This window comes from Arvicanthis niloticus, chromosome 5 (genome assembly GCF_011762505.2).
Source record: "Arvicanthis niloticus isolate mArvNil1 chromosome 5, mArvNil1.pat.X, whole genome shotgun sequence".
Lineage (NCBI taxonomy): Eukaryota > Metazoa > Chordata > Mammalia > Rodentia > Muridae > Arvicanthis > Arvicanthis niloticus.
Window position 1 is genome coordinate 58,737,090 of NC_047662.1, and position 16,532 is coordinate 58,753,621.

A 16,532-nucleotide genomic window follows, 5' to 3' on the forward strand; every position below is an offset into this window, starting at 1 on the left:
TTATTCTCAGTCTCTACAAAAAGACTGCTTCTGCACCTCTCATTGGGTGACACTGGTGCTTCCATCAACCCTGACTGTAACAGAACAGTAGAAATGCAGCAACGAGTTATGCTAAAAGCAGAACACTGGTTGTGGTGGTTTGAATATGTTTGGCCCAGGGAGTGTCAGTCTGAGAATGTGTGGCCTTGTTGGAGTAGGTGTAGCCTTATTAGAGGAAGTATGTCACTGTTTGAGTGGGTTTGAAACCTGCTAGCTGCCCATGAGACAAACTCTCCTGGGTGCAGTTGGACAAAGATGCAAAACTGTCAGCTCCTCCAGCACTATGTCTGCCTGGATGCTGTCATTCTTTCTGCCACAGTGATAACGTATTGAACCTCTGTAACAGTAAGCCAACCTCAATTAAATCTTGTCGCTTATAAGAGTTGCCTTGATCATGGTGTCTCTTCACAACAATAAAACCCTAAGTAAGACACTACTACTATATGGCTCTTGCACCCACTATTTATAATGGATAGATATATTTATTCGAAAATAGAAATTATTTGTAAGTTTGTACAATGGTAGCAAAGAACCGTTATACGTTGTCAATAGAAACACATAACTGATGGTTACAGTGATCAATCAGCCAGCCAGCATCTTCTTTGGTCATCTTCTTCATGTAACTTCTCTGAAGTTATGAGTGACGGCCTGCCTTCTAGTTTCCCATTACAGAACATTGATAAGGGCAAAGCGTTATCTAGGAGCTAGAACATGCCACTTCCCAAAGCCAATGCCATTCCACTCACTGTCTCCATTTCAGGGTTCCTCTCTTCTCAGGAATTTCTGTCACTATATCTTCTGCTGTAGTTAACATGGAGGCCATCCTGGGAGTGTCCAGTGAAGCAGTTCTTACAGCCTTAATTGCACCAGTAATTCTCTTGTCTACCATGTTCACAAAGTTTCAAGTATCCCACCAGCACCAAGTTCTGAGAAACTTGGCAGAATTTATGCAACTATCAAAGATCCTTCAAGGCAGTAGTAATTGCAGAAATTTTCTGTGCTCTTTTAGTAATTTCTATACCTTATTCCTGATCTTCATTAACAGGGTTTAACAAAGTCAGCCCTGGGATGCACTGAAGCAGAGAGCAGCCCCTCCTAGAACAATGCCTTCTTCAACAGCTGTTTTGTAACATTAGAGCATCCATGACTCATTTTTCTCATTCATTTCAACATCATTTGCCTTTCCATTCTTTACCACGTCTACATGTGAAAGTTTAGCCAGTCACTCATTCAACTTTGTTTTACATTTGTTAGTTGTAATGTCTAACGGCTAAGTGATGTCTTGAGTCTGTCTTTCTATGTGAGCTTTGTCACCTTTCCCTTTCAAATGCTTGGTGTCTTCCTTGGTAAAATGGCCTCTTTTAGTCTGTCTAAAACCAGTGTGCTTAGAGCTTCTCCATCAACATCATGAGCAATTTGGCAACTTCACGTGTAGTTTCAATCGACTGGACACCAGGCATTTTTTTTCATTCAGTAGAACATGGGCATCTTGAAATTTACATTTTTTTGACCTTTTAAAAGTTAATAAAATATAGGGAAATATATTCCAACTTTTCCTAAGTCATAATCATTAATATATGCAAGATTAAGATTCCACTCGTTTTCTCCAAATACTATGCTACCATTAGTGATACCTGTATCTTTAGATTGGTTTCTCTTTTTTGTCTCCAAATCTAGAGCTTTGACTAAAGACCAACTTTTAGTCTGTTTATTAGAGCTTCTCCATTAAAATCATGAGCAATTTGGCAACTTCAAGAGTAGTTTCAATTGACTAGACATTAGACATCTTTTTTTTTCATTCAATAGAACATAGGCATCTTGAAATCCACATTTTTGACCTCCTAAAGGTTAATAAAATATAGGAAAATATATTCTCTATCAAACTTTATGCCTTGAATAACTTCTAATTCATCATTCCTGGTTTTCTATCCTTCACTGTGATAATGCCCTGTCTTCCAAACATGTTCATTGCATCAGAATTGACATTTCCAATGTCTATCTCCATTTGCAGAAATCTTAGCAACTGAGCAATTACATCAGGAGCTGTGACAGGTTTGGGCTGTTTTCAAAGTTTAATCAGCAGCCCGCTTCACACCTCTCCTAATTTCCACTGGATTAGGCCCTTTGCTGATCTTCTCAAAGGCCTCCTTGACAGCAAAATGGGCCAAAACAAGAGCATTGATGGTGTCATCCCCAGCCTTAGTTTGTGTGTTATTGGCAACATCTTGAATAAGTTTAGCTCTGTTATGCTTTTAATCTAATCTTTAAATCAATTAACTTTAGAACTGTGACTCCTCCCCCCTTCCTTTGTTAATTTGGGACTTCCCCAACTCTGTTCAGTCATCACTGTTCTTCACTTTATGAGCTCCATAATAATAACTACAGCATCTGCTAAAAAGTCTACTCCTTGAAGCACTAAGGCTCAGGCATCTCCACAAATATATTATCAGCACAGGACTACTCATGGTGGCCTCACAGAGCCTCTGCTATGTACAAGCTCATCCTGATTTCTCTTTTTTCCTCTTACACGAACAGCCTTCAATCTGACCTGGAACACCCCAAAAGGCCCCCTATTCATCATCTGTTTAAGTGTTCTCTTTCCAATGTCATATTCCAAGGTTCAAGGCTCTAGGATGGTTTTAACACATCCTATTAGAGAAAGTAATTCAAACCCTAACACCAGGCGAATAGGTAAGCATAACAAAACATAATACTGTAACTGAGAGATGATGTCACAAGGCTCTGCAGCAGGCATTAGAATAGCTGAGACAAAAAGGGAGCAGTATTTTCTGGTGACATATTACTTGACAGTATCAGATCAACATTCTTTATATGTGGTCTCTGAGTCTCACTGACATCAGATACTAGCCCTCTCTGCCCCATTTTAAAACAAGTACTAAGGTAACAAGAGTGAAAGACTTCTCTGTGCAGTAAGCTAGGAAATTTGGGGGGCTGCTTAAAAAACAGAGATGTGTCAGTGCCTACCTGTCTGCCTCAAGTGTTTTCCTGCAAAATATTTGTATGTGTATGAACATTTTTGCCTGAATGAATGTCTGTATACCAAACCATGTCTGGTGTCCATAGATACCTGAAAATACCATTTGGTCACTTGAACATGAAGTTGCAGACAGTTCTGAGCTTCCAGGTGGGTGCTGGAACTCAAACTCAGCTCTTCTGCAGAAGCAGCAGCTGCCTTTTATGACAAAGCCATCTCTCTAGACCCTCTCCATAAAAAATGTTGATGCTAGCCTTGGTTCTGCCAGTCATAAGTTGTTTGTTTTTGAATGCCTCATTCACCAATGTAGAATTTAACTGACTTATTAATAAGAATTCTTTTCAACATTTAGGTTTTAAATTTTTCTATTGCATAATTTTTAGCATATAAATATGATATAATTCACAGATACATTTTGGAAATTGCAGAGAAATTAAAATTAAGTGCTATTTGCTATTCTAATAAATGTACCATAAATCCTTCAGTAAGATTTCTTTCTGTTCCCATCCTAGTGTGAGGATAGAATGTCCTTTTGTTCCACTCAACTTTGAAGAAAAGCAAATGACTCATGACTACAGATCACTGCCATGTTAGCAAAACTGCAGTGAGACGGAAAAAATCATTACCTCCTAACAGGATTATCTTAGTATTTGAAAGGTTTGTTTACCTTATGGATGCTTATCCATGCAGCATGATTGAAATGTCTCACACACACACACACACACACACACACACACACACACACACACAAGTGTACAGCACCTTTTGGGGGGGGAACCCCTAAATGGAACCTAAGGGCCACAGACAAGAGGAAAAAGAAATATAACTCTGAAAGAATATCTGAAAATAAAGACAAAGGGACATTAAAGGAGGGAGATGAATGAAAGCCCAGACAGAAGACACTTTTTGAATTGCATCCAAATGGACTCATAATGGACCTGAGAGTGACTTAAGGTGAAAGCAAAAATCTGGACCGCGCTCTTCTCTGGACACTGTGCACTTGATTATCTAGGACTTTCCAGTAATGGACTATATGCCCTTCCAAAACTACAGTGGCTATATAACGTATTTTAGAATATGTAGTGGCACACCTAAATTTATGGCATGCTCCTATTTCTATTACTTAGTAACTTATAGCTATTTTAATGTAATTGTACAGACTTGCTAACCTACCATCTTAGATTGTCTCCAGGACTCATTTCAAATCACCAGTATGCATAACTGCTGAGCCATCTCAAAAGCTACCAAATCTTAATGTCAACATACTATCCAAGTGAATATGTATGTCAAACAATAGCTAATTTTGGACTTAGGAACTGTTCTCATTTAGAGTGCTAAGGTAGCTATGTGCTCAATGAATTAGGTTATCAGTTTCAGGTTAGAATTGTTTCCCGGTAATAATATTAGTTTCTATGTAGAGACCTATATTAGAAGAGCAAAATACATGATGTCATAGTATACAATATAAAGTAAAAAGAAGCCATGCAAAGTATTACAGATGTCTTTTGGAGAGAAATTTCTAAACTTCAAAACATAGTTAGTGGAACTGGATATCACTCTTCTCCCACAAATCCAGCTACTACATAAACTACGGAGGCCAATGGAGCTTTCTAAAAGAAGAAAATATCTCCATGGGATGTTTGATGCTGAATGAAATCCAGTTGAAACCAAAATCAAGGAAAAATTATGTAGTCCAAGAGGGGAGAAAAACACTTCAAAATACATGATAATTAAGATACACACTTGACCTCTAGTGTATTACACTGAGAAATTGTTCTGCAATGTTTAGCTAAGACCTATTCATCCAGCCACTTCGGGGTGCCATGGCGGAAAACATAGCTCTGTATGTGCACTGACTGAGCCAGTCTCTAACAATTACAATGTTTAAAAGTAAATTTTTCACTTTGATGTAAAGAAATACACTATAGTGTCATGTGGGAGGAAAATATGTCTTCTGTCCCTAAATTTAAATCAACTGTTAAATTAGTTATAGCAGTAATATTCAGAGAAAGTTGTCTGTGTGATGAAGTAATATACTTTACAGATCTATTTCAGTAGAGCTATGTTAGCAAGTTAGTTGAAATCAATAAATGTATCTGGAGATCCTAAATTGAACATGAGAGAGGAATTATGGAAAAGCAAGGCATGATGGTAGCTCAGATTCACTGTACATGACAGTCCAAGGGAAATTTGGCCTAATTGTACCCATATGATTAAAGCAATGTATAATACCTTCACTTTATGACACCTTCACTTTATGATGTAATGAGCATATTCCAAAAGAGTTCACCCAGTATCCTTTAAGTCTTCCTTCCTGATAAACTCCCAGAAACAGATTAAGGGAAATCACTGTCATTCTAGAAGCCAATAAAAAATATGTATATTCAAATAAATTGTGAAGATGATATGCACCAAGGTTCATGGGAAGAGAAACTCTTGAGTTAAAGAATGAGACAGGGTAGCAATCATAGAGAATGTGGGACTTCAGTGGAGATAAGAAGGCAAGATTTGGAGTATAATGAAGAGAAATGTACAGGTGTCCATTCAGTCATACAAGTAATAAGCAGTATAATATGCCAGCAATTGTTCAAGGTATTAGGGGACAAGGAGTCATGCTGATTTCAATTAATTAAAAAGTTGGCAACAAAAAGAACTTCAATTAGTGAGTGTATTCATTGGTCTTCTCTCTTGTAGTGCAAAAAAAAATTCTCATTCATATGTGGGATTTCGAAGAACTTGACATCAAAGCAGTCTTCACTCTGTACCCGTTCATTCCTTCATCTATTTATTCATTTAGTGCTGAGTACATCTATGACCCAGGCATTCTGTACAGTGCTGGAGATGTAAAGACGAATGACAAAGTTTCTTTCCTTTTCATTTTCATTTTAGTATCCAGGTCACCATGATGGTCTCGTATCCTTTAATGTAGTTGTCTAGAACATGGAAGAATCCCCAAAAAAAAAAAAAAAAAAAAAAAAAATCTTAGTGATGAGGAAAAATGGCTAAGCATATAAGGGACTGCTCTTCTGGAGGACCTGGATTTTATTTGTATCAACCATATAGTGGAAAACAACTGTCTGTAACTGCAATTTGAAAAGATCCAATGCCTCCAAAAATGCCAAACATGCATGAGATACACAGACATGCGTGCAGGCAAAACATCTATAAACATAAAATAAAAATACTTTTAAGAGAACATCTCCAAAGATTTGCTGCTTTCTACCTATAAATTGACTCCTTCCAACTTAAGCTAAAAACAATCACCTTTCTTTCTCCACTTTGGGTAAGTTTTTCTTCAGACTCTCATGGAAGAAGGCACAGAGACACACACCTAAGGACACTTCCTTCTGTCCCTGAAAGATATCTTAGCCCTAGAAAAAAGTTAAGCAAGTTTTTAAAAAGCTAAAATATCGATTGAAGCCAAAAGACCTCCTTATAATCATGCTAAGAGCTGGGTTGATGAGAATCTACACTCAGCCTTTCTTGGGCAAGGTAACTCACATACACTGATCCACCAAGCCCGATAAACATCAAGAGTGCATTGCACAGTTATTACCTCTTCTTCCTGGCAGCCATAAAGCCAGCAATAGTCTGTTTATCCATAAGCTTCCTTTTGTTCTTAAATCCTCAACTTAAAAAGCAAAAAGACATTCTTAAAATTCTCTTCCCTAAGTAAAATTTAACCAGTATGTAAATCGTAATGCAAAAGTCAGGTACAAGTTTTATGTCCAATTACCTACAAGGTCCCTGACACAGCCATGCTCGAGACTACATGCAGAACTGATTTAGATGGCTAAAAATACCTGTGTCAGTACTAAATTTTATCATTGTACACAACTTTCTATGACAGCGAAAGAGAAATCCAACTTAAAGTGATTGGTTCTTGAAGGTCATCTGAACCCATTTATATCCTATTACAAGTTGCTTTGTGTTGAAATTATGCTTTTGAACACCTTTTAAACAATCTTTGACCATCAGCAATAGAAAATTCTAGATTTGGAGGATGTATCTTTTAATTTTTTACTCTTATAAGCCACCCACTTAATATAAATGTCCGTTTTATTTCTCTTAAAACAATTGTCTGATGCACTACTCATGCTGAGTGAAGAAAGCAAATATTACATATATAAAAACAAAAAAAGTAAAAGCAAACAAAGCAAACAAAAAACAAAACCACTAAAGGAAACATAACTAAGATCAAAACTATAAGAACTCCTGATACGTCCATCAGTGTTTTTCAGAAGTACATCCAGATCCTCCCCCCTGCCAACATCATCTTCAAAGAGCATTTGCCATGTTCACTACAGTACAGTGTCTAAGAGGACAGTTACCACATTCTGAGGAACACTGACAGCCACACCCTGCTTTAAGACTAAGTTAGGCTTACAATTGTTAACTGCATTGTTCTCTGTTGCTGCTCAGATCTTTGTTTGATGTTAATTCCTGTCTTTGTTAAATGGCAAATAGGCAGACTGCTAACAGAATAGTGGAATGCTCCTGAATATGCTTGGAGGTTTCTGCACTCTGCTTTAAAAGGTCACTGGTTTGATGCTGTGTGTATTAGAAGTAAAGGCTTGTTTGTGACTGTAACAATTTTCTGGCTTCGTCAGTACAACTAGAAGTGACTTACGGAGATAAACATTTAAGCACTGACAAGAAAAACACAATATATTGACAATAAAAAACACAATATATAGCCATATTTTTAAAAAAATGTGCTCTGATAGCTAATCAGCTCAGAACTTATATGTTGTGCTTTGAAAGTCTGTATTTTGAGTATATAATTATACACAGAGAGATGTAAGTTTTAAAAATCAGCTATATCATTTTAAATTGGAAAACAATATGACCAGAGTTGTGTAAAATTTTAGAAAGGTTGAATTTTAGCAATCGTCCACTCTATTTCACCCTATGGCACATAGATTAACCCAAAGCAAACCTGTTTACCTATCCTTCTAATATATTAGAATAAGTAAACTCAGACATTTACAACCTCAAAACTGTCAAGCCTTAATGCATTCAAGCCCAGATGACTGTATCCATGTGAATCTGTATATATACAATGTATCTATCTTATATCTGTATCACTGTGTATACAATTTATCATACACATATATACATATATGCATATGTACATATGTACATATATACATGTATACATATATGTATATACACATATACACATATACGCATATATGCATATACACATATATACATATACACATATACACATATGCATACACATATACATACACACACATATATCATATATATATGTATATATATATGTACTAATTATCTTCCCTAATGTGAGTACTAATTATCTTCCCTAGCCACAGTCTCTTTCCACTAGAAACAAGCCAGTCTGTAGTGAAAGGTTAACTTGGAAAAGCAGAAGGGATGATCAATAGCCTGTTAAACTAGACTACAAGAAATCTGATCCCCAGTGGCTCAGAAAGCCAAAGAGGGCAAGAAGTTAATGGGGGCAAGATAGCAAGTCTACACTATAATTTAATTTGTGAGTTGAAAAACTGTGACTATTTTGCCAAGAACTCTTTTATCACATTTCCTCTCATAGCACAAATTCATGACTATCAGTCTTTTATCCAATTTGAATTAAACACACAGAGATGAAAGAGAAATCAAATCACAAAAGTTTTCATTTGACAAATATTTTAGTGAATTTCATAAAACAAAGTTTTTCTCCAGTTATATCCTTACTTTTCATGTTAAGAACCAAAGGCATGCTGAGTTTCTTAGTTGGTTGGTTGGTTGGTTGGTTGGTTGGTTGGTTGGGGGATTGGATTTTTTTGAGACCTACATCTAAAACTTAAATAAACATAACCAAAACCAAGACTCTCTTAAATATTTGTACAGGTCACTGTAGTCACCATTCTGTGTGTTAAAGATACAGGGACTGAAGCAGTAATACAGGGACTGAAGTAACAACTACTTTGTGCTCCTGATGGGTCGCATGCGTGCACTCACCCAAGAGCTATCTGGATTCACAAGAGAAACACACACACACACACACACACACACACACACACACACACACCAGTTAGCGTTTAATATGCCCTGAGTAGCTCAAAGATTGAGCAGTTCTAATTCTGTACTTGGCTAGCAAACACTCCCCTCTGGTTTTGCAGAGTTAACAACCTTTAAAATCTATATTTCATCTCTGTTACACCAGACCCAATGGTGAAGTGGCCACTAGAGCTACTTACCCAAATTCTTACATGGCTTGTTCGACTTATGCCCCTCTCTTGGCAATTCTGCTTCTTCCTCTCTTGTCTGTTCCAGGCCTAAGAATCCTAAAAGTCCTGCCTCTGTTCTGCTCACCCATTGGCTGCTGGCAACTTTATTTACCAATTGGAGCCACCTAGGGGCAAGGTCTCTCAGTGTCTAAATCTGCAGACATTCACACATAAGCAGTTTGGGGAACCAAAATTAACATTATAACACAAGCAGCATTAGACCAAACCCACTTCAAGGGACTCGAGATAATTCATGTTTATACTCTCAGTAAATTAGAAATAGTTAAAAGTCAGAAAGCTAAAAATTTATAAACATGTAATACATTATTTATAAGTTAGAAATATTTATAAATACCACTGTATTTTTATAGTAAATAATAAAACCCAGACAAATGATTTCATAAAATTCTTCCACACAGCAATTTAAATATGCATTAGCATCAGACGACACTGATGGTAATAGTGATGATGATGATGATGATGATGATGGTGATATGTTATCATTGTCCTGCAGTCTTAAGGATATGCTGAGGACACAGGTAGGAGACTAAAGAAGTGCTTTAAAAGGATACGTTTCCAGTGAATGGTACATCTCTGAATTAAATTTTCAAAGATTAATAAGGAACATAGTTCAACATGTTGCAGAGACTGTGGAGGGGAGCCTCACACTGTGCCAGCCATTCAGAACCCTCTGAAAGCATTGGGTAGACTCTGAATCTTCTTGAACGACTCAGGGAGAGTCCCAGAACCCTGAGGAGCCTTCTATCTGGGCTCCAAATTACTTGTATCCCCAGATTTATATTCTTAAATCATCTGGTAAGAATTTTTTATATGACCAATATGTTAACATCAAATAAAGTAATGCAATCTTTCTTTATGTGAGATCCATTTGTCCTGGTTTTTTTGGGAGGGAGGTATAAACCAGAGATTAAATTCTTAAGCACTATTAATATGTCTGGATCTTAACTGCAATAACGATTGTTTCAATCTACTCCTCTAATGTATGTATACACCAGTACATTTTCTATTTTTTAAATTTATTCAACAAACCATTCATTATCAGATGTCAATTTAACAATTACTAAGTCATAAAAATACATGCAAAATTATAAATGTTGCTGCCAACATTAGCATAGATCTCATCCAAGAGAGAAGAAAATGTCAAAATACTACTAATAACAATAGCATAAATTAATGTTTAAATTGTACTAATTGAAACGCAAGATGAAATTGCCTGCTAGGAGTATCTTCTTTTGATTGATAATCAAAAATATAGTCCTTTAGAACCATGCTTACAGGCTAGGAAACTGGCTCAGTAGGTAAAAGAGCTGGCTGGTCTTGCTCAGGCCTGGAATTTGATCCCAAGCACCTGTGTCAGGGTACCCCCACAACCCTCATAACTCTGGCTTCAGATCTGACACATTCTGACTTCAATAGGCATCCAAAAACATGTGTTATACACACTCACACAAGTACACATAACTGAAAATAAAAATAAATATTTTTAATTTTAAAAAAGTCCCAATCTTAAATCTGGTATGTAAAAGGTAGATGGTTCTCATTATTTTCTTACTTTTCTTGTCGGTAAAATAAATTTTTTCATATAATATATTCTGATTATGGTTTCACCCAACCTCTCTGAAATATTTAAGCAAATAAAAGACAGGCATACAAGATCTAAAGATATGATAATATATTTTGAGTATTTAAAATAAATTAAAGAAGCTAAAGGGAAGGAGATAGCTAGAAAAAATAGTGGCCAAGCTTTATAGACTATTAGAGAGTTTTCATTTTCCTCTAAGAGTCATATGATGAGTTTGAAGAATGAGTGTGGCCTACATTTTAAAACGTTCGTCGACACTGGAAAATTAAAGGCTGTAATGATTAAAATATGTTGCTGTTGCAGAAATACCTGGGAAGCAGAACAAGAGTGCGGAACAAGAAAGGTACGGTGAGAGGGTATGGTAGGTACATATAAAGTCGACATGTATGCATCATAAATAATCAAAATGAATTTTAATGGCAATGAAAACATGTGATTTTATTTTTTAAATTTAATAGCCTAAGTGTGTGGAATATCTAAGCCCTCCTGTATATAGAAGGCCATTCTTGATTCCATTCAGAATCATATACAATTTTAAACAGTTTCGTGGAGTAAGCAAGCAATACAGGTTAACTCGTGTTGCTAGAATTAACCCATTAGACCAGAATAGAAAGAATAGATGAATATACTTCAAGAAGCTACTTCAAGGCTGGGTAAAAAAGGAGGCTATCATCTGAAACCTGTGACAGTGAGTTACAAGGATCTCCATCTGGGAGAAATATTCTTATGAGTAGGGTGGAATCCACTGTCTGTAGATTCCTGACAGTCCAGACTGGGCAGTGCTCATAGTTTCCAGTTGTGCGATCTTGGTCACGCAAGTTAGAAGTGTGTCTGTCACTACCACGCCAAAAAGGCAGTCAGGTTGAGCAAAAATCAGTCCTGGTCAAAGTCTGGGAGTCAGGGCATAGATTGCAATTCTGTGCTGTCAGGGTGTAGCACTCTAATATTTTTGTTTTAGATTTCTGAACCACACTTTCAAAAATTCCCTAACGGGTCAAATTCAATGTTCTGGCCTGGCCTTTACTCATGGCTTTTCTTTCACAGTTTGGAAACAGTCAAGTCAAGGTCTTACCCCACAAATGGATAACATAGTCGCTACAAAAGACAAACTGTAATATCTTGGTGCATAAATATGAAAGAATTTTATTTCTCCTCATGAGCTAAATGTGAATGTTAATCTATATGTATTTCTCCACTCAGTGATGATTCTAGAACAGAAACCCTTCCCAGATTCTATACCACCATTCTTAGCACATAGCCTGTAGCACTATTTTAGAGGGTCTCTCTTGGAAAAGGTTGTTGTTGTTGTTGTTGTTGTTGTGGTTGTTGTGGTTATTGTGGTTGTTGTGGCTGTTGTGGTTGTGATTGATGATGATGATGATGATGATTATTATGATGGACCAAGACTGAAAACAAATACCTAACTTGTACTTTAATTGTGTTGACTATAGTTCAGGCTTGTGGTCTTACCCAACTGTCGAGGATGCTGGGAAATATATGTAACTATGTACATAGAAAGGTGATATATAGGTGTGGTGACTACAAATGTATCCAAAAAACGTGCTAAAATAAATTTTTGTAATCTTGAGATGACAAAGGTTTCTTAGGCAAGAGATATTATACAGACATGATTGAGAAAAAAAAAAGGAATGACAGATTTTTACTACATCAAAAGTTCAGTGAATTGTGATCCAGAATAAACTCCTCCCTTAATTTTTCTTAAGTTTATAACAGAGCAAAACATTATAGCTAAGCTGAATAATGGGATTCAAGAAATTATTTGAGGGGTGAAGATGCTTTCTCACAACTGATAAAGAGATAAGAAAAAAATCATGAAATTAAAATATGCAGGAAGAGATTTGAGCTCAGCAGGTCAAGTAAGCAAACATAAGAGAAAAGGATAGTTTACCATTATTTCTCAATAGAAGAGAAAGATTATACCAGTAATTAATGTTGAAATAAACACCAATAAATTCTTGATGGACAGGTAAATCAGTTCTGTTACAGAAGGAAAATCCAGGATTATCTGTCAATATATAACATGCAGTTCTATAATCTGTGCCTCAGAAAAACAATATGAACATTTATGATTTAGATAAATTGTAATAAGAAGAAAGAACACTGAAAAATATGAGAGGAGTGTGGATATAAAAGTTTGTTGCAGCATTATTTGCAATAGAGGTAAATTGTTGTAACAGACTAGCATAAATGAGAGCATTTATTCCACTCAACGTGTTTCTCACTATTCTAGAGGCTCAGAAGCACAAGATCAAGATATCAGCAGATCGAGTATCTGCTGCGGGTTCCAGCTTCCTGTCGGCAATCTCCCTTGTATATCTATGTAACAGGATCAAAGGGTTCCAGCTTACTGACCGCAATCTCCCTTTGTATATCTATATAACAGAATCAAAAGAGCTCCCTTGGAGCTTCTCCATAGGGGGCTTTTATGAGGAATTTACCTTCATGACCTCATCATCTCCCGAAGGACCTTACCTGCTGATGCCATCACTTTCAAGGTCAAGATTTCAATACACAAATCTTGGATGGAAATAAACACAGATTACACCAATCGTAATGAATACAGAGCTATGACTGAATGAAAGTTAGAACTGAGGACAATATGTAGTACATGTTTCTTTTTACATAACACATGTATATACCATTTCATGCTTTAAGGTATATGTATTTCTTCTGGAGTTGACATAATATATATCCTAGCTGGAAAACTAATGATAGTGTAGATCAATGTCTAAGATTGTTTTTTGTTTATTTGTTTGTGTGCTTCCTTGCTTGCTTTTAAAGACAGCCTCTAACTCCAGCCAGGGCTGGCCCAGCAGACAGTAGACTGGGATATTTTGAATACCAAACCGGACACAAACTTTCAGAGAAGCTCTTGGCTCTCTCTCCTGGGCAATTGGCTTATGCATGTGCACCACTCTACTGAAACCCTGGTAACTTTCTACAGAGATTAAATAGCCCTCTTTTATTCTACGTGGTGAGTAAATTTCTGGTCAATTTTTAGGATCAAATTCATTCATCACAGTATTTTTGTCTTCATCCTCTCTCTCTGTCTCTCTCTCTCTTTCTCTCTCTCTCTCTCTCTCTCTCTCTCTCTCTCTGTGTGTGTGTGTGTGTGTGTGTGTGTGTGTGTGTGTGTGTGTGTGTGTGTGAGTGCGTGTGTGTAGAAAAAAAGTATACAGAACAGGCTGGCAATTCTCCTGCCTCAACTTCCTATACATTGTAGTCCTGAGTTACCATACCCACTTTCATCATGTTACTTTTTCTTTAATTTGCTATTTTATTAGTTCTTTGAGAATTCCATACATGTACACAATATATTTTGTTCACATTTATCCCAAATTCCTCTTACATCCACTCCCAACTTCATATTCTTTTTTAACACCCTAAATCCACTTTCTCTCTCTCTCTCTCTCTCTCTCTCTCTCTCTCTCTCTCTCTCTCTCTCTCTTTCTTTTTTCTTTCTTCCTTTAGTCACTTTACATCCTGATCAAAGCCTCACCTCTTCTAGTCCACACCTCACACAGTCCCTCCCCCTATCCTCTCTCTCCTTCTCCTCTAACAAGAAGATCCCCCTGGGTACCAATCTCCCTTGGCATAGTAAGTTACTAGAGGACTCTAGGCACATCCCCTTCCACTGAGCCAGACAAGACAGCCCAGTTAGGGGAACAAGATCCACAGGCAGACAACAGAGTCAGGGACAGCCCCACTCCAGTTGTTGTGGGACCTGCATGAAGATCAAGCTGCACGTCTGCTATATATCCCCAAAGAGCTTAGGTCCAGCCTGTGTATGCTTGTTGGTTGGTGGTTCAGTCTCTGGGTGGTTCCAACTCTATTGTTCTTCTTGTGGAGTCCCTATCCACATCAGGTTCTTCAGTCTCTCCCCAAACACTTCCACAAGACTTCTGGAGTTCCATGTTATGTTTGGCTGTGGGTCTCTGCATATGTTTTAGTCAGCTGCTGGTTAGATGCTCTCAAATGACAGTTCCATTAGGCTCTTGCCTGCAACCATAACAGAATAGCATTAATAGTCAGCAATTGGTTCTTGCCCACGGGACGGATCTTAAGTTGGGCCAGTCATTGGTTGGTCATTTCCTTAGTCTCTGTTCCATCTTTGGTTTTGTTTGTTTGTTTGTTTTGTTTTTGTTTTTCGAGACAGGGTTTCTCTGTATAGCCTTGGCTGTCCTGGAACTCACTCAGTAGACCAGGCTGGCCTCGAACTCAGAAATCCGCCTGCCTCTGCCTCCCAAGTGCTGAGATTAAAGGCGTGCGCCACCACTGCCCGGCCTGTTCCATCTTTGTACCTGCACTGCTTATAGGCAGGAAAAATATTGGGTTGAAGTTTTTTTGGGGGGGGGTGGGGGGGTGGGTTGGTGTCTTTATTCCTCTGTCCTGCCTGGCTACAGGAGGTGGCCTTTTCAGGCTCCATACCCCGTGCTGCCAGGATTCTCAGCTAGAATCGCCATATAGATTCCTTAGAGCCTCCCCCATGCCAGGTCTCTGGCATGTCCTAGAGTTGCCCCTCCCCAACCCCACCACCCAGTTTCTGTTCATTCTTCCAGCCCTCTCTCGCTGCCTCTCCCTAAACCTGATCCCTCCCTCCATTCACTTCCAATGACCATTTTATTGCCCCTTCAGAGTGAGCCGATTCCAATTTTTATTATTCAAACACTAATTGATATGGGGCTATCCACTAAAGCATGGTAAACCTATGGGGTCGTATGCTTAAAGAAAACTGACTCTCCTTCTTCTCCAAGCCGGCACCATTCAATAGCTCTCCAACTAGAGGTAATAGTTTGTGATCCCTTCCTTATCCCAAGCTAGAATGTTGACTTGCTTGATATTGTACAGATAACCTCAGCTTCTGTGAGCTCAGGAGTGCAGCTGTCCTATCATATCTAGAAGTTGCTGCTTTAGTCCAGTTCTACCCAGCCTCTGACTTATACAATCTCTCCAGCCCATCTTCCATGATGGTTCCTGGGTCCTGAGGAGATAGTGTAAAAATATGACTGTCCCATTTATGACTGAGCTTTCTACAGACACTATTCTCTATGGGTGGAACAAACATGAGTTTCTACATTAACTACAACCCATTATACAAAGATGAGCTTTGGGAGCTGCACTAATCTATAGATATAGAAATATTAATTTAGTAGGTAGTTTGATAATATAACCCTTAACAGAATAATAGTAGTAGGTTTTACCCTGGAGCCACAACACTGAGTTTTGGCCCAGATTTATAGCACTGGGCGTGGGCCTTAAATACAATTATAGAGTGGTTGTTTACCTTCCATAACATCTGTGCCACTACTACAACCATGGGCATATATTGCCATTGTGCTCATTACTTGTCATTACTATAGCTCACAGGATTTACAGCTGGATAAGTTAGCTAGCAGAGAAGCTTCCTGGTCAATGGAAACTTGATTTCTCAATGTCCTGTGACCAAAATATAATGTGTCTTCAACATCATCATCTTGCCATCAAGTTCTAGTAGGAAACCAAGAGCAAGTAGTTTACTCATATTTGTTTGGGAGCCACCAGACACCCCTGACCAACAACATGGAATCAAGATATATCCCACCTGTGAGGGGGCTTTTGATTTGTTTTGTTGATAAGC

The 16,532-nt window shown here is 37.8% G+C and overlaps 2 pseudogenes; both read right to left on the bottom strand.

The window, feature by feature from the left end:
* Nucleotides 1–743: 743 nt before the first annotated feature.
* On the bottom strand, nt 744–1,664 carry LOC143442483 (60 kDa heat shock protein, mitochondrial pseudogene; annotated as a pseudogene).
* Nucleotides 1,665–1,724: 60 nt separating this feature from the next.
* LOC117708727 (60 kDa heat shock protein, mitochondrial pseudogene) lies at nt 1,725–2,461 on the bottom strand (annotated as a pseudogene).
* Between the last annotated feature and the right edge of the window lie 14,071 nt (nt 2,462–16,532).